This window comes from Micromys minutus, assembly GCF_963924665.1.
Source record: "Micromys minutus genome assembly, chromosome: 29".
Lineage (NCBI taxonomy): Eukaryota > Metazoa > Chordata > Mammalia > Rodentia > Muridae > Micromys > Micromys minutus.
The window spans coordinates 34,753,822-34,781,327 of record NC_137964.1 but is presented as its reverse complement, the minus strand read 5'-3'; positions in this window follow the sequence as shown (position 1 = coordinate 34,781,327).

The window sequence follows — 27,506 nt, the reverse complement described above, 5'->3', positions numbered from 1 at the left end:
TGCAGAGGCTGGCGACCGATCTCCAGTAAGAACGACTCGTGCCATGGTTCAGATGAGACCATGTACTGCTCAATGTTGCAGTGCTTCAGTTCACACTGGTGGGAATCAAGAGCACCCAGTGTGTGACCACAGACCGTCACTCCCCTTTCTCCTGGGCTCCACACGAGGACCAGTTCCCTTGGCACACTTTCCCCCAACCGTCTCACTGCCATGAGCAGTCACCAGTGTCCGGCAGAGCTTCTTCCTGAGGCCAGCTACAGGAGGACGTACAGGGACCCCATGCAAGTGCCGTGGACCCCAGACGGATGGGGACCCCAGCATCTTGCTCTCCATATCAGCCACCACAGTCTGTGAAGCTATGTGTGACTGTGGCCCTGTGATGTAAGGGAGGGCTTACATTGTCCAACACAGCACTGCTGGGTGCCGGCGGGCCCTGTGGGCAGGAATTCGAGTCAGGAGCCGAAGCCATGATAAGATGATAGCTGGTTGTTTTCTTATTTGTCCCAGGAACCCCTGCCTAGGGGTTGCTGCCGCCACCTCCAATGGGCTGAGCCCTCCCACATCTGTCAAGAGTGATGAGGATGGCCCACAACTTGTCTACCAATCTCACAGAATGTGTTTCCTCAATTGAGAGTCCCTTTTCAGCTATAACTGGTTAATGTCAAGTTGACAAAAAATAAAGGACAATGATTAGTAATAATTGTAGTAATTAATATTAAATGATCTCACCACAGGGTCTCTTCCCGCCTTTGACCATGTATGTTCTCAGATGAAAGACACATATAGTCTTTATATTTTAATATGTCTTACTTAGGCTTTTACTGCTGTGAACAGACACCGTGACCAGGCAACTCTTAGAAGGACAACATCTAATTGGGGCTGGCTCACAGGTTCAGAGGTGGGAACATGGCACCATCCAGGCAGACATGGTGCAGGAGGAGCTGAGAGTTCTACATCTACATCTGAAGGCTGCTAGCAGAAAACTGGCTTCAGGGCAGCTAGTATGGTGGTCTTAAAGTCCACACCCACAGTGACACACCTACTCCAACAGGGCCACACTATTCTAACAAGATCACACTTTCTCCAGCAGGGCCACACCTACTCCAACAAGACCACACCTACTGGAACAGGGCCACACCTTCTAATAGTGTCACTCCCTGAGCCAAGCACATACAAACCATCACATATGTCTTATGTAGCACAATAGCTGGGCAGCTGCCTACTCTTAATGCTGTTAGGATCCCCCTTTCTATCCATAGCCCAGGTTTTTATTTGTTATGTTTCTTTTGGGCTGCTCTTAGCTCCAATCAGCCAGCCCACATGGCCATGTGTGTAAGGCTCAGCTGAGCCTTTCTCAGCTCTCCTTTCTTTTCTCCCACGTGTTCTTCTTCTATCCCCTGGAGGCTTCCCCCTCTCCCAAGCCCACCAAACTTAACCTGATTTATGCCTCTTCTGATCAACTATTAGCTGCCTGCATCTTCATTCACTAATCAAAGTTAACTTGGGGGCAGGGTCCCAGACGCTACATGGAGACTCTCTTCCTTCGGGGCACCAGTCTTAGGAGCCCCAAATTAATATTAAAATACAAACAGCATTAGGCCAACCCACTATAAATAATTACAAACATGACAGGATCACCTAAGAGCCCCAGACTCTGGGCAAACCTGTGGAGTTAAACTAGGCAGGCGGCATCATTCCCTAGGCTTGAGAGGCACCATTCCCTAGGCTTGCGTCCTCGGCTGTGAGGACAGGAAAAATCAAGCTGAACACAGTGATCCATTGCTCTCTCTTTTCAACTATGGATGCAATGTGAGCCTCTGCTTTGAGACATCCCCACTATGATAGACCATGAGCCAGAATAAACCCTACCTCCCTTGAGCTGCCTTTGGCAGGGATTCCATCACAGCAATGAGACAAGAAAACAAGACAAGAAATCTGTGCTGGAGTTTCTGGGGACACCAGCATCTGCTAGTTTTTAACACGTAAGGTGAACCAGGAACTAAGATAACAGCCCCCAGGAATGTTAGCAGAAACTCTCAGGGAATGTGTGCATCAGCTACTGTGGAGAAACAAACTTCTCAAACTTTAAACCAGCTCAGGTCTGGTTTCTCAAGGCCTCAGATGGATAGTTCATCTGAAGTAACTCGGCTCCGTGTGCCTCTCAGGCCTCGGGGGCCCAGCAGCCAGGCTGGGGGTCTGGAGACAGATGACGAATGGGGGGCAGCATGCAGGACATCATCTGGAACAGCTGCACTGGTTTTTTTTTTGTCCTGTGAACCTCAAAGTCAAAGTTCAGGGAAATGTAAACCTGGCATCAACGGCACAGTCACGTGACCAAGGATGTGTGTAAAGAGAGAGCGTTACTGTGATCCAAAAGAGACGTTATGGGTCTTCCGGAGATCCCCACTCATATGTGGCAGGATCAGAAATCCACCGAATATCACTGGATCTCAACTCCCATACTTTATGACTGTCTCTGTCTCTCTGTTTCTCTGTGTGTCTGTCTCTGTCTGAGTTTCTCTGTGTTTCTTTGTATCTCTTTCTCTTTGTTTCTACTTCTCTGTGTCTCTGTGTCTGTGTCTCTTTGTGTCTCTCTGTCTCTGTCTGTCTCTATGCCTTGTCTCTCTCTGTCTCCCCTCCCACCCTCCCTCCAGTGTTGCAATGATAAACTGCCAAGACTGCTGTCCAGGTCCTCCTGGTTTTGGAGAGGGTTGATGGAAATAAACCTGTGGGATAAAGTGTCCTGCAGGCCATGCATTGCTGAGGACTCGGGGAAGAAGCGGGAACCCAAGGTGAGGCAAAGGCCATCTGAGAAGGCTTTCTAGAGCCGCTTATGTCTGCATCTCGGAGGACCACCCACACCTAACTCCAGCACCTGCTCACACTACAGGTGAGGGGCAGGGCAGGCATGTACCACAGGGGACTTGCACCCAGAGCTGGCGGGTACCCCATGGCCATGGTGGAATGAAGATCAGGAGCACTGAAGACGATCCCATCTTAGGGACTCCAGACTCATAAGGGGAAGAGCAGAGGAGCTCAGACTAACCCTAGACGCCCTTGGCTTGAGAGCCAGCGATGGGGTGTACGAGAGTCTGAGGTGCACAGTATGGCAGAATGGGCCAGTTCGAATGCCCAGCGTTCAGTCCCTCTGCAATAGGGCTGCTGGCCCTTGACTCCATGGAGATTGTGAACTCTAAATGTGGGATGGAAGGACTGTTCATCTGCAGATGCCAGCAGCTTCCTCCCCCCTCACCCCCGCCTCCGACAACCAAGCTTGTCTCCAGATGATGACAAACGTCCTGGGGGAGGAGGCGGCAACATCGCCCTCCTTTGAAAATCATTGCTCCGTGGGGATTTCTGTAAAAGCCACAGCCAACATCCACAAAGACCAGCGCTGACAGTGAGGAGAGAAATCTTACATCCCCATGGCGCCTTCTTGGGAGACAACCGCGCTTGCAGCCCTTAGATCATGAGAGAAATACTGTCTATCTCTTTCTGCTGTCAGCATCCCACAGGGGCCGCCGGGTGGGGGAGGGGACGGGGAAAAACGGGGAGGGGGATTCATTCGCATCAGATCTGGAAAGCCAGGCGGAAGTGTAAATCCACTGGCATCAAGCTGGAAGCAGGCGAGAAGTGAAGCCAAGCGGCTTCCTTCAGCCACACTGCCCCTTGCAGACCGCGTTGCCGATGCGCTGAAGTCTTTACTCCACGCTTTCTGAAGATCTGCCTCCTGCATAACCTTCGGTCAATGGCAGAATGAAAATGGCGCCTCCTGGTGCTTGGCCCTAAGAACTGCATGCTCTGTGCGGCTTCTGGGATCCACACAACACTTTGTAACCATTTTTTCTTAACAGTTTCAGTAAGAAATGTCCTCTATAGACCCCTGGCTTCCACAGTTAGTCCGCTGCTGGCGGGTGTCATTTGGGAGGCTATGGAAACTGAGCGGCGAGATCTAGGCGGAGGAAGTAGCTCGTTGGAGGTGGATCCTTGGCTTATATTATCCTTGGGCACTGCCTGTCACTCTCTGCCTCTTGATTGGCCATGACCTGTCCTCGGGGTTCACGCCTCTGCCACGAGGCCCTGGACAAGTACATCCAGACAAATGAACTGAACTCTTTAAAACCAAGATGCACCTTGGTTTTGTATTTGTTCTCTGGGTTGTCAGAGGGGCAAGAAAGCTAATAAATACATAATCCCTTCAGTAAACCACGCCCAAGTTACCCCACTTTAGGATCTCAGGTGTATTTCAGGAGAACACATGCCTTGCATGGGCAAGGCACGGGATCCTCATCACAGTCATGAAAGCAAACCATTCCTGGGTAGACATGACATACGGCCGTCACAACTGCACCCTGACCAAAAGACAGACATCGCCCCCCAGGTCCCTGCAGGTGAAATGATCGGGGAAGTTACTGTGTCCGCCCACCCTATGCCTCACAGAAACCAGGGGCTGGGGGCTGAGGATAATGGGAACCACAAGGCCCTTGCTGACTGGACTTAACCCCCTTCTCGGTGGCAAGGTAAGACCAGCAGCCTGAGTTCCTTGGTTCCCAACACAGCCTTCGTGAGCCCCTGGTGGGGCAGAATGCCGATGCCCACGGTTTGCTTCCCTCTCCTCACCCCCACTGTCCAGATGGGGAAGTTGAGGCCAATAGAAAAGACATATCCAGGCATCTTCCACACTGAGGGGTGACTGTTTGGGAAAGCCCACCCTCTTCTGGTAACAGTTCTAGCATCTGTTGTCTGTGCTGTCAAACCAGACCCTGGGATTCGTTCAACCCACCATTAAGTCCCCAGCACCGTCCAGGGTGGGGCCAACAATCATCACTGGGTTATACACAAGTCCAGGAGAGGCATGCAATCCAGCAATAGAGAAACTGAGCCAGGCTAGATCTGAGGTTGGTGGCCATGTCTCTGGCCCCTCTCCATTCCCCATCTGCCCTGGAGAAGAGTCTGGAGGAAAATGCACCATCAGAGACCTTCCTGGATGTACCAGTGGCTGTGGCAGAACACCTGGCAGAAGCAACCTGAGAGAAGAGAGGTCTGCCTGTGTCATGGCTTCAGGGAGAGACTTCAGCCCACTCGGGGGGGGGGGTGGGACGGTTGTCCTCACAGTGGTAGGAGCACATGCTGGTGCTCTTACCTGGTGGGGACCAGAGCCAGATGCAAGGATGTTCTTCTAAGGTCAACTTAGCATGACCTCCTTCTGCCAGCCAGGCCCTACCCCTAAGGTTACAGAGCCATAAAAACAATGTCCCAAGTTGGGGGGTGAGTGTTTCCAGAATCAATGTTTCTCTTTCTTCCCTGGCCCCCAACAGGTACGTGGCCATAACACAGACCACATTTAGTCCCAGCCCAGGAATCTCCATGGTTTTAAAAGTCTCAGCACCAATCCAAAGGCCAAGGTCGGGCTGGAGAGATGGCTCAGTGGTTAAGAGCACTGACTGTTCTTCCAGAGGTCCTGAGTTCAATTCCCAGCAACCACATGGTAGCTCACAACCATCTGTAATGAGAGTCAGTGCCCTCTTCTGGTATGTCTGAAGACAGTGACAGTGTACTTATATATAATAAATAAATAAATCATAAAAAAGCCAAGGTCTCTACTGAGCCTCCAGTCTATAAACCTCTAATCTCTGTAAAGCAAAAAATAATAATACATGTTCCCCTCCCCCAAAAATCTTATGTCCAGTATACACTGGCACAGGATGAACAGCTCCACCCCTAAAGGGGAGAGGGGCAACAAGCAGGCAAACTTGAAGTCTTTTACTCCACGTCCAGCATCCAGGGCACGTGAGACACTGTGTGTGCTCCAGAAGGCCTGGGAAGCTCTGTCCTTCGGGTCTTACTGCCTGCAACACACACAGGCTTTCTCTTAGACCAGCTCCACGCTCCTGAAGCTTTTGTCAGCAAACACTCCATACAACTGCCATCTCCAATATCCGTGGGTTTCCCATAAAACTGGGGCTTCACAATGACTGGTTCACAAGACGACCCCTTGCAGTCTCCTGAAGGGGAGCCCACTCTGCTGAACATTTCCCAGACTTGGGGCTCTTTTATAGCACCTCGGGGCAAGCATTCTTGACCCTGTGGCCCATCTTCCACCCAATGTGCCTCCTGGGCAACGCCAAGATCCAGCTTCAGAAGTAGCCAGATTTGTTTTTACAACGGCTGCTGTTGCCTTTGAATGCCTAGAAGCTGGAAAACACTCCTCTGCATGGTCTTTTGGAGGAGGGAACCCCTCCAAGTCTGTGACCTCAGGCACTCTCACTTTTAAAGGAAAGTCTTTCAAATGTATTTGGAATTTGCGTACTGAGGTCCTGCTGTCCTAGTACCTGGTGCCTCGGTGACACTGTGACCCCTTTAACAATGACAGCCACTGCACTGGAACCCTTCTTGTTTGTAGGCTTAGCCCTAGCTCCTACCGCTTTCCTCAGCACACCATGTTTTCAGCAATTGTCATGCCCTCTACTCTTTGCTCCAGTCCCCAGCGTAAATCTGACTGAAGGAGCCGTAACCACGCCACAACCAGCTAACCCACGGTTGTGTGAACTTTTATCTACCTAGGGCTCTGGTCCTGGGCTTCTTAGCTCAGCTCCATGGAAATCGTCCAGGACATGCACAGCACGCAGCTGGGCTTTTCCAGACTCTGGCAGGAGTGGCCTCTGGCTCTTGTTCCCGCTTGGAGCCTCATAATCACAGTCTTTACCACGCAGACTTCTCACGGCGTTTCTGAGAGCTTCTGGGCTCCAGAAGAATGCCCTGCCATTCTCCTGGTGGCATTGTCTTCTTTAACTCACAGCTCTGAACTCTTCACATTTTTCCCACAAACCAGTCCCAAAGGCCCAAGGACCAGGTCAGCTTATCTCAGGGATGGGAGAGCTTTTGAGCTCATGGTTTCACCATTTCAATGGAATCCCATCCATCTTGGTGAGAAGGGCCTGGCTGACTTTGTGGTAGCCATGGTTATAACAGAGGCTCTTCCCATGCTGGCCAACCAGGGAGCCAAAGAATCAGAAGCAGGTACAACCTTCACAGGCTGTCCCTGGTTACCCACTTGTATGGAACAGATCCCAGCTTCCAAAGATTTTTCATGCTCCCAAAACAGCGCCACCTGCTGAGAACAAAAGGATGAGCACATAAAGAACACTGAGACTCTTAACTCTGGGGTAAGGCTTCTCATTTTCTTGTGATCATGCCTGGGGAAAGATGGAAGTGGGTGCTGGGCCCTCCAAGTACCCAGATACCACTTCTGATTCGGAACTGTCTCAGCTGAGTGAGGTCAGTGCTGGAGACAGGATCGGGCTCATCCCCTGTGGTGGACTCTGGAATGGCAGCATCCCAGCTTCAGAAATCTCTATCAGCATCTTTGGGTTCTGCAGAAGCCCTGAAATGTCACTCTCAGTGTCAGGTCGACACACACCCCTCAGAGGAACACGGAGCATGGGCCTAAGACACCTGGTGAGGGAGCCACCTGGACTAGCAATAAAAGATATGTATACATACATGGTCAAGAATGGATACAGAAAATTGCTACTGCTGTTCACCCCATCTGACCGTGGGCAGAGCACTCAGAGGGGCAGGTGTTCCCCTCAACGTGAACAGTCCAGAACAGATGGGTAAGGGAGGTGTTGCATGCATTGTCACCCCAAGGAGACCAGACAATGTCCACTGCTTCCTTCAAAAGTCCCAGTGACAAACTAGTTCACCCTGGGGAACTGTTAAGGTGACTTACATAGTATGGGTAACCCAAAAGCCATGCTCAGAAAGGTCAGCACCCAACATGGATAATAAATCCCTCATGGCTATGCAGATAGAGAGTCTTTACACTCTAGCCCCTCCCAAGACCTGGAGTCCATGTGTAGTTATTACAGAAGTGTACACAAAAGGCCAGGATGGGTGGCTGCATACTCAGCTGAGGCTCCCATGATCGCCCCCACTCAATGTCAAGCTTGGATAAGCCGGCTCTGATGTCCTTTTGCAAACAGCCCAGCTTGTCTTAGGCAGTGACAGTTGCCCTGCTAGAGGATTGTGGGTGCCATCCAACAGGCCTTTGGAACTGTGCCTGCGGCCAGCTTCTGCAGACTTCCATATTGACTCACTGGCCCCAAATAATTGCCACTGGGCTAAAGTGTATCTCAAAGAAGAAGGGAGTCCTGACTGCCCCCCCATCCTGCCCAGTCTATACCCAGCAACCCCTGACCCTTGTCCCATCCCTATGTGTGGAGTCAGCTGGTCCCAGGCCACAAGAAACATCTCTCATCTGTGAACAGATTGACCTTCCTGGGCCTCCCAGTTTCTCTGTGGATTTGCCTCATCTCATGACCCTTAAAGAGACAGGGTACACTAACTCTTCAGCCCGGACACAGCGCTAACCCTGGATGTCCACTTTGCTTCAGGCTGCCTGTTCCCCAACCCTGCCAGCGTCAGAATCCAAGCATGGCCACTAAGACTCAGTTGTTCCATATTTAGAGAGGACCAGTTGTCTCCTCTTCAGAGAAGGAATCATCAAAGCCAGGTTTGTGGAAGATTCCCACACACAAGCAGCCTCAGGGAGACCCACAAAGGTGTCAAAGTGAGCTGATGATGTCTGTCTGGACAGGAGCAGGACAGAAAATGTTACACAATGAAGGACCAGGGTAGGACAGGGGACAAGCAAACCATAAGTGGCCATTCTAAGAGATCCTTAAATACACACACACACACACACACACACAACAAGAATACATACCAGTCAGTTCTAAACCACCCACTGGGAACACAGCCTCCATCCCACCCCTTCAGGATTGGCTGCAACTCTGTAGATTGTACAGGGAGAGCTGGTCACACTTGCATTCAGGAACTTGTAAGGAGACGACCACAAGACCATGCAGAGAACCAATTAACCATCATTTACAGACTAGACTAGAGCTCCCTAAGTTCAAAGCCCAAGTCTTCTTCCTAGCTGTGCAGCTATGGCAGGTTACCCCTCTCTGAGCCATGGTTTCTTCAGGTTACCCCTCTCTGAGCCATGGTTTCTTCAGGTTACCCCTCTCTGAGCCATGCTTTTTCCAGGTTACCCCTCTCTGAGCCATGGTTTCTCCAGGTTACCCCTCTCTGAGCCATGCTTTTTCCAGGTTACCCCTCTCTGAGCCATGGTTTCTTCAGGTTACCCCTCTCTGAGCCATGGTTTCTTCAGGTTACTCCTCTCTGAGCCATGCTTTTTCCTGGTTACCCCTCTCTGAGCCATGCTTTCTCCTGGTTACCCCTCTCTGAGCCATGCTTTCTCCAGGTTACCCCTCTCTGAGCCATGGTTTCTCCAGGTTACCCCTCTCTGAGCCATGGTTTCTCTGGGTTACCCCTCTCTGAGCCATGGTTTCTCCAGGTTACCCTTCTCTGAGCCATGCTTTCTCCAGGTTACCCTTCTCTGAGCCATGATTTCTTCAGGTTACCCCTCTCTGAGCCATGGTTTCTCCTTATATAACAGATAACCAGTGTTTCTTCAGCACATAGTAGGTGGGAGAGTTGAGCATACCAGGGCTTGTCATGTATTCAGAGTTCCTGTGATGCGCATCGAGGTTTATATGCTTCGTGTTAAATAAGTGAAAGAGAGAGAGAGAGAGAGAGAGAGAGAGAGAGAGAGAGAGAGAGAGAATTAAAGGCAGAGACAAGAGAGACAGAAAGACAGAGACAGAAAGAGAGGAAGAGACAGACAGACAGACAGAGACAGACAGAGATGGAGAAAGGCAGAGACAGAGAAAAACAGAAAGACAGAGACAGAGAAAGGCAGAGACAGAGAGAGGCAGAGGCAGAGAGAGACAGAGGTAACTGAGAACTGAGTCAAACTCACATCTGAGTTACCCATCTTGTCCTGACCTCTCGAGTGACAGAGATGAGGACTGCCGGGGAGCAAAGGTAGGTATCACTCAGATGCAGGGACCACATGGCTCACATTGATGGTGCCAAACACGGAGCTGAGCCGAGTCCCAGATGACCAAGAGACCCACCAGGCCTCACATGTGGAAGCCAGAGCCCCCACCCACACTCCCAGCATCCCCCACCAAGCTGGGAGCCGGAAACTTAAAGGATGGTTGGAACGGCTGCTGGTTAAGAATTACTAGGCAGCTCTGGGCTTGTGACTGAGGCACAAGAAATACCACCACAGCAGGGCAGAAAGCTAATGAGAAACCCAACGGGCCCTGCAGAAGCTTAACAAGAAATACGGCCAGGCTCCCCGGAGGAAGAGTTGGTGAGAACTGCCATCTCTCCCCAGTGGGGATCGATCTGACTGGAAAGTGAGGTGCACAGGAAGCAGACACCTGGAAGATCGACGAGGATTGGGGAAGAGGGGTCCGGGTGTGCTGTAAATCAAGGGGCAAGTGTGTGAGAGCCGGCAGATAAGAGGACTGTTGTTTACGGTGAGTGAGATGTGCCGAGGCGGAGAACGGTAAACACTTGGTGGGGTACCTGAAGGATCAGCATCAGGAAACAGCAAAGACCCCCAATGTGCCCTCTTGGTCTGCTTGGGTGAACCCTTCCCCATCCTCCCCTTGAGCCCTGAAGGCCCTTAGTCTTTCTACCCACCCTGAGCACTGAAATAAGGAATTCTCTCACACCTGACCCCCTCTCGCCCAGGAGACCTCAAAGCGCCCAAGACAGCAGAGAACACCCCCCAACTCCCGCCCTCGCCCTGAGAACTGTGTCCCTGGCAAGTTCTGCAGCTTCCCAACTGACTCCAGCCATACTCGCTCTGGGACAAAGGCACCTTGGTGTTCCTGTCCTACAGGTGGGGGAGGTTAAGGAGTCGCCTCTAAGCCCCAGGCCAGGGATGGACTCCAAGCCTGAGAACCTGGCTCCACTCTGTTCCCCCATCCTCTGCCTCAGATCAGCTCACTGGCCGGCTGAGTTTGCTGACAGGAGGCTGCGCCTGGAGCCTCTTGGGCCCCCTCTGTCAGGGTTTCACACACTGGCGGTGTCTCCTTTGAGACAACCTGCTGCAGTCAGCCCTCCACATTGCAGGGGCGGACTCAAAGCTGGGAAAGTGGGTGACCTTGCCCACCAGGGTCCCTCTCTGCAGGGGACAGTTGCACGGGATACGCAGGTTGATTTCTCCATGAATCCTGGTTGTTTTAATGTCACCACCACCCATTGTCTACAACAGACTTTCCTGGTTCCTCCAGGAACTCCATGATCAAGAGGACACATACTTGGCGCCATGGCAGAAGGCTCCCATCAGGAGAGCCGGAAAGACCACAGCATCAGTCCACTGACTGGGCTGAGGCCCTTGGGAGCGGCTGCCTCCCAAGAGCCTTCTTTCCCCTGGAAACTCTATGCTCAATACGTGAGCCCTGGGGACACGTCCAAGCTACAGCAGAAGTTCATTTTGCCAAGAACCTCTTAGGACCCCTCAAAGCCTCAACCCTGTTTCCATTCAGAAAAATGGGATGTGTCTGGGAGTCTGAGGCAGGAGGATTTTGAGTTCTGGGCCAGCCTGAGCTTCACAAGGAGACCCTGCATCAACCATCATGAAAAGAAAAACTCCGCAGAACTCTAAGACAGCAGTCCATTTCCCCTCACCTGCCATCCCACCCCATCCCTCCCATCCCCCTCCCATCCCCCCCTCCCCTGCTGCCTCTCCCACCCCCTCTCCTGCTGCCTCTCCCACTGCCATCCCATCCCATCCCTCCCATCCCCCTCCCTCCCCCTCCCCCCCTCCCCTGCTGCCTCTCCCACCCCCTCTCCTGCTGCCTCTCCCACTGCCATCCCATCCCATCCCTCCCATCCCCCTCCCTCCCCCTCCCCCCCCTCCCCTGCTGCCTCTCCCAGCCCCTTTCAACTCTGGCCTTGCTCACAGGCAGCCTAAACTAAGACAGGACCATACCAGTGTTGCAGCAACTAAACAAAGAGGAAGAGGGGTTGGGTGGAAGGGGCTTCTCCTGTTGTCCTGGCTTATCTGTCCCTCAACCTGGGAAGTGGGAATTTTGGCCCGTGCCTGTCCCCACTTTGCCGTCCAATGGAAATGGTGCTGATTTCACTGATGGCTTTAGTTGACCATGCGGACTTCAAAGATACCACTTTCTAGCCACTGGCTGCCCCTGGATCTCTGCCACAGTCGTCTGCCTTCCTGGGCTCCACGCAGCTGGCCTCTGCCTACACATACACATATATACTCGTACATACACATACACACACATATACACACACACATAATACATACACACACAAACATACACACATACATATACACACACATACACACATAATACATACACACACAAACATACACACATACACATATATACTCATACATACATATACACACACATATACACACACACATAATACATACACACACAAACATACACACATATACATACACATACACACATATATATACACATACACATACACATCATACATACACACACATATACATACACATACACACACATGATACATACACACACATACATATATACTTGTACATACATATGCACACATATACACACACATATACACACACATACACACACACATAATACATGCACACACACAAACATACACACATACATATATACACACATACAAATAAGCACACACATGCATGCACATGCACATACATACACACACATACACACATACACACATACACACAGAAATACACACATACACACATATGTATGTATACACAAATATACACACATACAGATAAACACATGCACACACATGCATGCATATGCCCACACATGCACACACACACATTGCACAGAATGCCATGCCCTTCTTCCTTTCAATGCTGTGTTTTCCTCCCTCACTCCTGTTCTGTCCTCCAGACCTTGCCCAGGAGCGTGACCTTGGTCTTACCCCATCAGGGTCTGGTGACAACACAGAAAGGAGCTCTTAGTACAGCCTGACACCTGCCTGGGCCCAACTACAGACCCCCATGTTCTTAGGCTTCCAGCCAACCCACCAAAGCTTCAGCTTGGCCGTCCCCATCACAGCTCCATACGTGACTATCTTATTATTACAAAGTCAGCGCCGGGAGTGCGGCCATGTATGGCCGGCCATGTGCCCCAAGGGTCCTTACTCTCTAGAATAGGGCTTCCCTGCTTGGGAGACCTCATCATCTGATTCTGGATGTCTGAGATACTGGCTAGTAACCTGTGTTTCCAACCAACATCCAGAAGCTGGAAGTCACAGCCCTGGCAACCTCAGCAGGTGACTGACAGGAAAGACTCAGTGTGGCTCTTTGTTTTGTCACCTTGGCACAAAGCTGAGTCTAGATGAGGGATTGTCTGGATGTCACTGGCCTCTGGGCATCCCTGCGGAACAGTCTCTTGATCACATTAACTGAGGAGGGGAAATCCTGCCCCCTGCAGGCCGCTGCATTCTCCAGACTTCTCCCAGAATTGAGAGTGGGCTGAGCAGTAGGCATGGGCAGTGACAATTTTGGAATTTTGGCTTCTTTTTTAAAAACACAGAAACGGTACAAGAATATTTTTCACTTTAACCATAGGTGTGGGATATGGGGCTGCTTCAGATTTCAATTGTGTATGGGGATGGGGGGAGGGGCACTGGACTTCTATCTCAGGTTAGTTGGGTTCTAATCAATAGGTTGAGCTCCAATTTGTTGCAGTAAATCTCCAACCCCAATAATCCCATGTAAACACATAACTCAGGTATAATGTTTATAAGCTGCACGCATAGGCTGGACAGATCTACCACTACACTACTCTATTCCCCGGCTATGAGAGCCATTGCTACTTGAAGCTTCTTCAAGTCACAGGGTTCTGCTCTATCTTCCTTCCCCCTTATCTCTGTCCTCCTTCCTCTCTCTCCCTCTCTCAAACCTCCAGCCCCACCTTTCCCCTCCACTGCGAAGAAGTCACAGGGTCCAGCCTTTATTTGAGGAGAAGTTAAAATGAGGAGAAGGTTCCCCTGAAATCACCCGAGTACATGATCTGCTCCTCATCGGGGCAGCCCCTCTTGAGGAAGCAGAATTAGCATCAAAATACAAACAGCACCAGGGCGACCCACACCAGTCCACAGCAGCTGACTATGATTTGCTCTGGCAGGGGTGTGGTTTTGTCAGCTGCAGATAGTTTCTGCGATTGTGTGATGTTTGGAGTTCTAGGGACTTTTTAGAGGTTATACAAACGCTAGGGCCCCAAGAGGCGTGATGGGGTTGTTGGTTGGGGGGGGGATTACATACCCTATCTAGTGTTCTCTGCTATCTAGTATTAGGGGGTAGAGAAGGACAGAAGAAAGAAGAACCCACAAAGTAGCAAAACCAAGATACAGGCCTAGGTGTCTTCTTGGTAATGGAGCTCAAATAAACCTCTCTCCCCATTTTGTTACTTTTCATCACAGCCACCGCAACAAAGAGCCCGGGCATTCCTTTTCTTTGTTGGAGGCAACAGTGGGCCCGGCAGGAGGGCCGTGCAATCAAGCAGCTCAGGGGGATACAGGCCAGCGAAGAGGAGTGAAAACCAAGGGCCATGGACCAGCAGAGCAGACATGGGCAGGCTGTTCCGCTTTGTCTGAGCCTCAGTTTCTCTATGTGGCACACTAGGTTAACAACGATCCTGGCTGCTTCAAAGGACATGCAGTAAACACCCTTTTTAGTTGGGCTCAGTGGGGGTATCACCATACCCGAAATGTGAGGCAGGTGGCCGCAGTCAGGCAGCCAGAGGTGCTCAACTCACCCTCCTTTTTACTCAAGGACCCCAGTCCCACTGCCCATATCTGGGTGGGTCCTCCTTCTTCCATTAGCCTCATGTAGAAACGCCCCCATGGATGGGCCCAGAGGTCGGTTTCCATGGTGACTTAAATCCCATCATGTTAACAATCAAGATCAACCACCAGAAAGTCAAGAGAGAAGTTCAAAAGACTAATCAGGTAAGGGGCTGACCTTCACCTCCACCCACAGAGCCTCCTCACCAGGGACAGTGACAGCCTGGTGCGGGCTGCCCAGCTTCACGTGGCCTTCCAACCATCAGCGCAGGCCCAGGGTGGCTTGTTCCACTCAGGTGACAAGATCATATGCTGTTCTGACTGCTCTCTGAGAGTCCTGCCTTTAGTAATCCTTCTGTGGGGGAACTCTCTGAAGGAGATCATTCAAGACAGGCCCATCAGACAGATGGTGTCTGACTCTCAGTAAAACTGGGCAAGAACAGGGCCAACTGGGATCCTAGACCTTCCAACCTTTCCCCTCAGAACGTCACCTGATCCTCTTCTGTATCTGAGGCTTCGCTGAGAAAGCAAAGCTAGGAGTCCTAGATTCTGAGGGAGCTGAGCTCATACAACAGTGCCTTGGCCAAGTGATAACCAGAGACCAAAAAAGGGAGAGTTAGAAATAATGTGTGTGCAGGTGTGTATGTGTGTGTAGACATATGTGTGCACACATGTATGTGTGCATGCAAGTGTGCCTGTGTGTGTGCGTGTATGTATGTGCACACAGTGTGTTTCCGAATGTTCTTGTGAAGTATGTATAGGTACACCTGTGTGCATGTGTGTGTGCGTGCGTGTGTAAACACTCAAAATCTGAGAGCAGTTGTTAAAAGCTCAGCAGTACAAGCAGGAGGAACAGCAGTGCAGACCCTGAGGCAGGAGTGGGCACACTTAGTGCTCCAGAGCCTGGTGGGATGTAGGAGGATAGAGCAGGTATGGCAGAGGCAGATAGGCTTTTACAGCCTTGGTGTGTGTGTGTGTCACTCATGGGCACCTGTGACAAGCTTCTAGCTGGACATCAGCTTTGCACACACAGACTAACAACATCCCGCCTTGCTAGGAGATCAGCGTCACACTGGCGTCCGCTGGTGACAGCTTTGCATTCTGCAGCTTGCCCGTTCTCGAGCACAAGGCTCTTTGCCCGTCAGCACAGATGGATTTGCTTTCAGACTTCCATGAAATCTCCAACTTTCAAGTAATCTAATTCTCGAGGTCTAACAGAAGTGGAAAGAAAAGAGTCTTGCAGGCTAATGCAAGGCAAAACGTTCCCAGCTTGGGCCTGAGAGACTTCAAAATGGCATTTGGAGTTCTGTGGGTCGACTGTCTGCTGCCCATGTGGGCTGGGAGTCGACAGTGGGCGGTGTGTTTCGAGCTGGTTCTTTGAAATGGAGGCTCCGTGGAACCTTCAGAATCTGCCTGTCAGGAACAGCTGTAATGCTGAGAACAGCCCTCCTCCGAGGGTCAACAGCTCCCATCCTTCAGATTCAACTCTGTCAGACACACACCCAAATGGGCAAGTGGTAGACTGGCGTGCCGCGTGCTGGTCCTGAGGTATCAGTATCAGCAGATACTGAGGGAACTGGAATACTCCTGTTGGTGGGCAGGGAAGAAAATGGCCAACCGCTTTGAAATCTAGGTAGCATTTTCTTAACACATGAAGCATGTTCTTGCCAAGGGGCCCAGCGACCATGTTCCAAGGGATTTACTAACAGAAGTGAACGCACATCACCTCAAGAAGCCTTCCGTGAAGATGGCTCACTTGATAATGTGCTGGCCCTGGAAACTTGAGAACTGAGTATAGCAGGCATGGCAGGCTGGGGAGGTTGAGACAGGAGCATGCCTGGGGACTCCTTGGGCAGCCAGTCTTTCTTAGTTAGGGTTTTACTGCTGTGATCAGACACCATGACCAAGACAACTCTTAGATGGACAACATTTAACTGGGGCTGGCTTACAGGTCCAGAGGTTCAGTCCAGTATCTTCAAGGCGAGAACATGGCAGCATCCAGACAGGTATGGTGCAGGAGGAGCTGAGAGTTCTGCATCATCTGAAGGCTGCTAGCAGAATACTGGCTTCCAAGCAGCTATGACTAGGGTATTAAAGCCCCACCCACAGTGACACACCTCCAACCAGGACAAACCTTCTAATAGTGCCACTCCCTGGGCTGAGCATATATAAACCATCACATTCCACTCCTGGCCCCCATAGACTTGTTCAAACACAAGAGTCTCTGAGAACCATACCTGCCCATAGCATAATGCCAAACAGATTTAGTCCGACTTCCAAATCCCCCATAGTCTATAGCATTCTCAACAAGGTTAAAAGTCCAAAGGTCAAAGTCTCTTCTGAGAGTCATATAATCCCCAAGGCAAGACAGGAAACCAGCTGCATCTCATCTCCATGTCTGAATCAAAGTGTGTGGACTGCAACCAACTTCTTCCTCCTGGGCTGGTTCCACTTCCCGTTAGCAGCTTTCCTCAGCAGATAGCCCACAGCTCTGGCATCTTGAACGTCTTGAAAACCAAAGGCAATTTCAACTTCATAGCTTTTCATTCCAGTATCTGGGATCCAGACATGATCTTCTGGGCTTCTCCAAAGGGCTCGTGTCACTTCTCCAGCTCTGCCCTCTGTAGCACTCTAAGCTCAGGTTGGTCCACTCCACTGCTGCTGCTATTTTTGATGGTCATCCCATGGTACTGGCATCTCCAAAATGCTGGGGTCTTCCCTGCAACTAGGCTTCACCAATAGCCTCTCATAGGCTCTCTTTATGGTGCCAAGCCTCAAATCCTTTGCATGACCCCTTCAGTCCTGGGCCATCAACTGCAATTGGGGCTGTACCTTCACCAGTGGCCTTCCTCCAATCAGACCACAATCCCTGGCGCTGAAGAGATTGCTCAGTGGTTAAGAGCACCAGCTGCTCTTCCAGAGGTCCCGAGTTCAAATCCCAGCAACCACATGGTGGCTCACAACCATCTATAATGAGATCTGATGTCCTCTTTTGGTATGTCTGAAGATAGCTACAGTGTACCTATATATAATAAATAGATAAATCTTTTTAAAAGGAAAAAAAGCCAACTTATATAACCCAGGTTCCCTACCCAAGGAATGGTGCCACCCAGAGTGGGCATCATTGAACAATCAAGTCAATGTTGTGTCATGCTGACAAAGCTAACCAGAATGTTAGCCTGGAATGTTTCCATGTTCCTATTTATTTGTGGATTTAGCATGTAGTGATGTTTAGTTTGGCATAAACTACATATATCGGGATTTAAAGAAAAAACTTTTTATTTATATGTCAACCTCAAGTCACAGAAAGGCTGCACAGATCTTGCTGAGTTCCTGGTGACCCTTCACCCCAGCATGAGCATTCGTGTTCTGCAGTGCGGGGATCCTTTCTTTCCATTCACCAGTTTCCTTTCTCGCCTGCTCTCCCCATCTGTGCCACCTTCCTAGTGTCTGCAGCCCTGACCCTTGAAGGGTTTATCAGATCCTGGGCATCCCTTACCAGCTCTTCCTGCAAGAACCACTGGGAGTTTCACTGATGTCGCCCGATAATGAGGCTGTGCACACACAATTCCACCATGCTTACCCGCAGGATTGCATTTCTGTGAGCCCCAGCATGACGGCTCTTCTGAAACAAGTGGACTGCCCCCAAGAAGGCAGCAATCAGGAGCTCTGGGAAGGGATAATGCCCAGAAGCCTGAATCCAACTTTACCAGCCAGTGCTAAGGAGCCAACCCAACCATGTCTGTGAAACACCTGTGACCTTGAACTCACAGATGAAAGTCTGGCGCCACTGTGATTTTTTTGCACAAGCTGAGTGCTGCCTCTTTGCTTGGGAAGCACCAACCCCCACGGAGCACCCAGACAGGAGCACATCTGCCCACAAGTGGAATCTAACATGGGTATCACCAGGGGGGAGGAGGGCAGAGACGGGGTGGGGGGAGAGAAAGAGGGGAGGGATAAAGGGACAGAGGGAGGGAGGAAAAGGGAAGGAGAGGGAGGGAGAGATGGGGGCTGTGGGCTCTGGGGGAGCCTGGCACAGTCTAAAGAGAAACACCAGGAGTGGCCTCCAGGGAGAAAGCAGAAACATTTGGATGCAGACATTAAAGAAACCTCCCTTTGTGGCTGCAGTCAGTGGTTCAGAGTATGTACTGCTCTTGTGAAGGATCCAAGTTCAGTTTCAACACCCAAATAAGACAGCCTCACAGACACTGTGACTCCAATGCATCTGCCCCCTCCACATGTACACACACACACACACATGCGTGTGCACATGCATGCACACATGCACACACATATGTACACATGTATATACAAATGAACACACACATACACATGCATGCACACACCCATTCATACATACATACACATGCATTCATACACACACATACATATACACACACAGGCATGTATGCATGCACAAATGCTTAAAAATAATACAAATGTGTCTTTTAAGAGGATATAAATATGATATGGATAGCTCCTATGTACAGAATTTATTAACACTAATAGTCACAGACAATCATATTTATTTGGAGTCCCCACAGAAACAAGAAATTTTTCTCTGTAACCCTTCGAATACATTCAAACACATAATATGCAAACATTTTTAACTATGTATGAATAATGAATAAATCACTCTCTCAGAAATGACATAAATACCAACTTGGGTGATCATTATCCTCTCTAGTGCTCCGAGTTCCCAGTTATACTGATAATGATGTGGAAGCGTGGCACCGTTTCCACGCTTCTTTATGTTGGAGACAGGAGCTCACAGTGTGGCTCTGGCTGGCCTGAACTACCGAGGTCTACTGCCCTGGGCTTCCTCAGTGCTGGGATTAAAGTGGCGACCATGCCCAACTTTGGGACATGTAGTTTTAAAAAGCATTGGTGAGGGACACATCTCCACCATGCAATGCTCACTGGCACGTGTGAGACCCTGGCTTTTACCCCCAGAATTTTTTTAAATGTCTGTTGTGTGTGGTGGATGAAATTTTCTGCTTCGAGGATTGAAGTGGAAAAACAGGGGATGGGGAGCACCATTCCATAGCTGGGGTCCCTGACTGAGGAGAAGGGAGAAAGCCAGCTGAGCCCCAGAAGTCATCTTTCTACTTCCCGACTGTGGGCATGGTGTGACAGCTTCTTCAGTCTCCTGCTGTCATGGCATCCCCACAATGATGGACAGCACCCTTCATCTGTGACTTAGAACAAACCCTTTCTCCCCTACTCTGATTTTACCAGGTACTTTTCAGTAGCATGTATGTACATCACACACACACACACACACACACACACATGCACACACACACACCTCTATGCACACACACACATACTCGCACCCCTCTATGCACACACACTTGCACACCTCTATGCACACACTTGGACACCTCTATGCACACACACACACGCTCGAACCCCTCTTGGCACACCTCTGTGTACACACACTTGCACAGCTCTATGCACACACACTTGGCACACCTCTGTGCACACATACATTCCTGAAAGTGTCTACCCTGGAAAGTTCCCAAGGCAGCGGCTGCTGCTGGCTTTTCTGGTCCAGGGGACCAGGAGACAGTGTCCACTCAAATGGACACTGTGTGCACATTGCAATTCTTTAATGTGTGAAAGGCATCCGAGATCAAGGGTTACGGTAGCAAGATTTCCAAAGCAAACACAAAAAGAGCTGAAGTGTTTCCCCTGGAGCAGGCATGCATGGCTGCATGGATTTCAGCTGTCACTGAAACACTGAAACATGCTCCAGGTATTAAAATTCCAAAATTGTAAAGCGCATTTCACTGTGCTTGCCCAAAACACACCCTCAGGACATTACCCTCCAAAAGAAAGTTCCAGAACCCCAAACACCATGCTAGTGTGGGATCCTCTCTGTGCCCTTGGGGTTTAGGGATTCTGTGGTTTTATTTCGTGATACTGACTGGGGTGTTCCTGTTTCAATTTGACATTACCTCAATTAACCAAGAAGGTGGGGCTCTGGACACATGTGTGGGGGCTGACTTGATTGTGTCAGTGGAGGCATTATGGCTGCTGCTGTTCCCTGGCTGGAATCCTGACCCGGAGGAGTGAGATGAACAGCCTCTGCTTCCTGATGGTGGATGTCCATGTGCCCTGACCTGCCATTAGGATACCCCAAAATAATCCTGTTCTCCCTTAAGTTGCTTTTGCCTGGGCATTTTATGGAAGCAATAGGAAAAGAAGCTAAGGGGCTGGAGAGATGGCTCAGTGGTTAGAGCACTGGCTGCTCTTCCAGAGGTCCTGAGTTCAATTCCCAGCAACCACACGGTGGCTCACAACCATCTGTAATGGGGTCTGATGCCCTCTCCTGGTGTCTGAAGACAAGCATCTGGACTCACAGCTTATCAGCTGACCTGGGACGTGCCACAAAGAGCACGTCAGGCCTCACAGCCATTCCACCCATCAAATTACACTTGAAGCCTGGAGCGCAGAGCCTGTCCCCAACACACGGTCCAGGGGAACGTGACTGTTGCTATTTTTCATCACGAGGACAGCCCATGGTCCTCTGGCCACAGTCTGCATGGTGCCCTGGGCTGTTGGGTTTGAGCCCAGCGAGAAAAACCATCACTTTCTGCTACACGAGCTTCAAATAAACGTCCCCTCTTCTACAACAAGCAGTGCAGTGCTCTTTTATAATTCAGAGAGAAGAGACAAAGAAACACGATACATTTGTTTCCGTTGGTGGACGCCACACAAGTTGCAAGGGTTGAGGGTGGGGAGCTTGGGCTTTGGAGATCGGCTCTGGCTGGCCTCGGAGAACACACCTATAAAACAGAGAGACAGGCCGATCGGCATGCACACAGCCTGCAGCTAAATCTGTCCACTTTCCCTAGCCTGGGAGACACGGGTTCTGGGAAGCAAGAATTACATCTGCCCATTCAGATTTGCAGTTGTTGGCCCCACTCACTCAGGAAAATCAGCTCAGCGGGACCGTTCATCAAATCCCAGCAATGCAGGGGACAGGAGGAAGGGGACAGGCTGCAAGCCAGAGCCAACTCCTGTGCTGACAGAAGTGGATGGATCTCCTGCTTCAGTTTGACTCTTGACCTTCAAAGGAATCAAAGCTGTAGCAAAGACACTGACCTCTTCCCCCGCCTCCTTTTTAAAACGGGTTCTCTCTTATGTAGCTCTGACTGTCCTAGAACTACATAGACCAGGCTGGCCTCAAACTCAGAGAGATTTCCTGCCTTCACCTCTGGAGTGCTGGGACTAAAGGTATGCACCTGACCTTTCCACTTTATTTTTTAACTATTTATTTCTTTATTTTATGTATATGAATACACTATAGCTGTCCTCAGACACAACAGAAGAGGACATCAGATGTCATTATAGATAGTTGTGGGATTTGAACTCAGGACCTCTGGGAAAACAGTCAGTGCTCTTAACCACTGAGCCATCTCTCCAGTCCAAACTTTCCACTTTAAAGTAGTTGAAATAGGGGCTGGGAGAAGGCTCAGGTGGCAATGGTGCTTACGCTTACGGTAAAAGCTTGGGGACCCGAGGGAGATCCCAGGACCCACAATAGAACACAACCCTGCGAGTGGCCATGCCTGCCTGTGCAGCTACACCTGGCTCAGCGCTGAGAGGTGCAGACAGGAGAATCTCTGCGCCTCCCTGGCCAGCCATTATTCTTCTTAGATCTGTGAGAGTCTCTGCCTCAAAAACCAGAGAACAGCGGAGGAAAACGCCCATGGCTTGGGAGCAGGCCCTGCCCGTCTGAGCTTGGAGTCTGGGAGGTACCATGGTCCTATCCTCCATGATAAATTCCCCACTGAAAAAGTTGCAAAGCCATAGCTGGCCTTCTGACCCCAGGTCACTGTGAGATACTCTTTGCACATGAGATACTCCTTGCACATGAAATACTCCTTGCACTCAAGGTATTCCTTACACATGAGGTATTCCTTGCATATGAGATACTCCTTGCACACAAGATATTCCTTATACACAAGATGCTCCTTGTATACAAGATATTCCTTGCACAGGAGATACTCCTTGTACCCGAGATACTCCTTGCACAGGAGATACTCCTTGCACTCAGGGTATTCCTTACACATGAGATATTCATTGCATATGAGATAACTCCTTGCACATTGCTCCAGGTGCTTGGTTATCTGTTAAGTTCGTGGATAACTAACATACAGGCCTCTGTCCAAATGTCACCTCCTCACAGAGGCCTGCCCTGACTTCTCCTTCAAGAAAGAGAATCTGGTCAACAGGGGCCTGCAAATACCTAACTTTGACTGGATGGGAACCAAGGTTGTCATGGGCACAGACGCCATCTTAGTTAAGACACCATGATCAAAGCAACTTACTGAAGAAAGAGTTATTTTTGCTTACAGTTCCAGAGAGATGGAGTCCGTCGGGGCAGGACACTTGAAAGCAAGTGGCAGACATGGCACAGGCCTGCACCATGAACCACGGAACCTATAGGCCCCAGAGTTTTACTGAACACCTAACATGTGCTAACAGGGCACACATGTCTCCGCAAAACAAAGAACTCATGAGAAGCAGGTGGTGTCCGCGACACTCTCATGATCAGGACAGCAGCCTGGAGCATGGTGGGACAGACTCCTCAACTTTCTTTGGCAGTCCTGAGGCTCAAACTTGGGGCTCATGCATGCACACAAGTACTCTGTCCAGCACTTTGTCCCAACCCCGTCATGTGACATGATCTTCGGTACGAAATGACCACATCTGGATGACAGCCTCCAGATAGAGCCAGGGGACAGTGCCGAGAGGCTGAGAGCCTGTGGACTTCAGGGACACAGCTGTTCTGAGCTGAGTCAGGACACTGTGCTGGGCCCCCGCCGGGTACATGAGCTGACTGCTCGGCTCCAAGTGTGTGCAGAAGATGGCTGTGGCTGAGGAGAAGCACACGGGTGCTGTGTCCCCTCTAGAGGAAGAGGCGCCGGGGCTCTGCCCAGTGGCCTGACAACATTGTGTGGGCGTCATTATGATCATGGATCTCAAACTTAACTCAGTCTCCAGCACCCAACCTGCTCTGGACACCCCTCGGGCTCTAAATGACTGGGTTACCATGGGGTATGAGGAGCAGGCTCAGTCCGGTTCACTGACACAGGGGAGGTACATAGAGCTGTCATGGAACAGGAAGAAGGAGGTAAAGCTCCAGGGAACCTGGACTCACCCAACTCCTAAGAAGAGACTGAACTAGGGGGTGGGATGTGTACCAGAAAACACAGGTTCCTCCTCTGTGGTCTCATCATCCCCTCCCAGGATCACTAGAATGGGATGGCTCAGAGTGGGGAGGGGCCTGGAGCGATGGCTCAGTGGTTAGAACACTGACTGCTCTCCTAGAGTTCCTGAATTCAATACCCGGCAACCACATGGTGGCTCACAACCATCTATAGGGGATCTGATGTCCTGGTGTGTCTGAGCAAAACTATAGTGTACTCATAATATAATAAAATATAATATAGCATATTATATATAATTAATTAATTTTTAAAGAAAGAGCAGGGAGAAACTAACCTAGACCCACAAAGCTTTCATTGGCCCAACTTGGAATAGCCTCTGCTTCTCTTCCAATCAACAGCCCCCAGGGTCCGGGCCACATTACATCAGTCTGGAAGCCCCTGCCCTCACAGTGGGGCCCATCTCCAGGGAAGGGCACCCCAAACCATAAGCGATTACAGGGTACATGTGACATCACAATGGCCCTACAGGAGCGCAGATTCCCAAGAGTAGCTTTACTCAGGCACAGCCAAACCCAACCACCTCCCAGAAAAGGGCTGGCAGGGAGGCAGACCAGAGAAGGCACTTCCAGAAACTGCTGTGGCCGCCACCACCCCAAAGCTGTCCCAGGTCCCAGCGAGCCACCGAATCAGTCCCACTATTGATGTCAGTGCCAATCCCACCTGCTCCTGTCACAAGACATTACTTACTGCCAGGGATGATAAATCCCAGGATGTAGAACATGCTAAAAATATTAATCTACAAGTGAAAATCATTTTAATTGGATTTCGCCCTTGGGGTCACGTCAGGGGCCGGCTTTCAATCAGACTCGTCCAGTCAGCAAAGCAGGCCCCAGCCTTCCAAATTGAAACCACGATCGGCTCGCAGAGGTTAATAGAAACTCTGGGAAATAAATAGGTTATCGATCGATCATAACCATCAGCTGGCTCCGCTCTTGTCTGTGACCTGGCCCGCCCACTCCCACGGCAAACTCCGTTAGCATCTGATTACAGCTGACTCTTGCAGCACTGTGTATTAATGAGTGGCTAATGCCGGGGTGGTGGGGGCAACGTTTCCTGGGAGCACGGAAATGCAGTTGAGATCTGCTGTCCCTTATGGGGACTCTCCGTGAGGACCTGGGGCTGTAAGGAATGAAGTCTGTGTCCCATATCCCTGCCTATGTATTTATTCCTTCAACACACATCAGCTGGGCATGAGCTTCTGGCATGGCAGCCAGGGAAACAGAGCTGCACCCCCCACTCTGTGTGTGTGTCTGTCTGTCTGTCTGTCTCCCTGTCTGTCTCTGTCTGTCTCTGTCTGTCTCTGTCTGTCTCTGTCTCTCTCTCTTTCAAAACACAGTGGTACAGAACACCTAAGCCCCAAGTGTTCTTTCTCCAAGCAGGTGGAGCCTTGCCCACTCCCCACGCTGTGTGAGTCTGAGTCACAGGGCAGGTTTTTGGAGGGGAGTTAAGGAGCCCTCACATTCATGACTTTTTTCATTGCCGTGACCAAATACCTCACAGGGATGGACTCGGGGGCAAGGGGATTCCCTTGGGCTCTGGGCTTGCACAGAAGTTCCCTACCTGAGGGAAGCTCAGAGTGAGACTCCTCCAGACTCAAAAAGTAAACAAACCCACAAGTCTCAGGAAGCTCTGGCTCTAGCAGCTTCCCGAGACCCCTCCTCAGGGTTAGAGAAGCAGAAACAATTGCTTGGGGCACCCTGCTGCAGGCTCTGGGGCTCTGGGAAGCCACTTTCATGAGCTGCCTGCTTACTGTGCTGACTCACAGTAATACAGTTCCTGTGAGTCATCTATACACCTATAAGTGACCCTGATAAACTCACTGGTCCCCTAAGCTGCACTTGCACACAGTGGGCTCTTTGGTCTATCACTGATTCCCTGCCTGGGGTGAGTAGATCTTTGTTCACAGCCCTGTGTAAAAAGTCATTATTAGACTGGGGACACACAGATCTGACTGGGAGGAAAAGCCAAAACACATGAGCATACAACTCTGTGCTCTTGCCACAGAGCACACGTGGATGTCAGAGGACAACTTGCTAGTTAGTTCCCTCCTTCTGCTGAGGACTGAACCCAGTCCACCAGGCCTGAGAGCAAACACCTTCACCCACCCAGCCTTCATGTCCGCCCAATGCTAGTTCACCCCAGAGCTGAGCTACGGAATCACATGGCTGATGGCTCAACAGTCACATGCGGACAGACCTCTCTGAACACCCTCAGGGCATCCTGCAGCTTACATGTCAAAAGAGCATGACCGACCCTCCTTCCATCTGTGGGTCACACCAGCACTGACCTGAGCTATATGCAGGGTCTATGCCCAGAACCCATGACTCCTCACTGGCCCAGGAGTCCCCCAAGCAGGGAGGTGAACAAAGCAAGCCTGGGAGGAAAGGGTTAATTCAGCTCACACTTCCACATTGCTGTTCATCATCAAAGGAAGTCGGGACAGTAACTCAAGCAGAGCAGGAACCTGGGGGCAGGAGCTGATGCAGAGGCCATGGAGGGGTGCTGCTTACTGGCTTGCTCCCCATGGCTTGGTCAGCCTGCTTTCTTATAGAATCCAGGACCACCAGCCCAGGGATGGCTCCACCCACAATTGGATGGCTCCACCCATAGTGGGCGGGGCCTCATCATCAATCACTAATGAAGAAAATGCCCTACAGGCTTGCCCACAGCCTGATCTTATAGAGACATTTTCTCAATGGAGGCTCCCTCCTCTCCGGTGAGTTTAGCCCGTGTCAAGTTGACGTAAGACCATCTGACATGGGGCTCTTTTCAGGAGGCCTCTGTGTAGCTAGCCAGCTAGTTCTGAATACAGGGAAGGCTGGGCCAGTCATCGGGATGTTGGACACAGGCTCCTCAGGGAACAAAGAGAAAGCTCTTCAGTAGAAGCCCTTCCAGTGAAGGATGAAGCTCTTATCAATCAAATCCTTTAGGTGCTAGGATTCCAGCCAGTAAGGGGCCATGCAGCCACCCAAGCAGATGTGAGAAAAAGCAGAATCAGGTTGTGAGATGGCACAACCCTGTAGTAGTCACGGGGAAGTCATCTCCTGTCCCTTTCACCCTCTTCATGTAGCTTCTTAGTGGCTGCTTCAGGTCCCCACAGTTCCCCTCAGCTAGCTCCCCACAGCATGGTAGCCATGCTCTGAGCAAGTGCTTAAGTTTTATGAGCTCAACTGGGAAGCCACAGAGTGTCATCTCTGCTCGTCACATACCTAGCCAGGTGTGATGAGACACGTGTGTAATCCCAGGAATCCTAGACAGGAGGGTTGTATGTTCCAGACCAGCCTGGGCTATTAGAACTGAGACCCTTCCTCAAACAGAGAGAGACAGACAGACAGAGACACAGAGACAGAGAGACACAAACAGAGAGAGAGACAGAGAAAGAAAAGAAGGGAGGGAGGGAGGAGGAGGGATGGAGGGAGGGAGAGAGATAGCTCATTGGTTAAATGGTTAAAACCATTAAGTACCACACACACCTAACAACCTAAACATACACACACACACACACACACAAACAAAGAGAAAAATGTAATTTTAAAATTAAAGAGAATGTCAAAG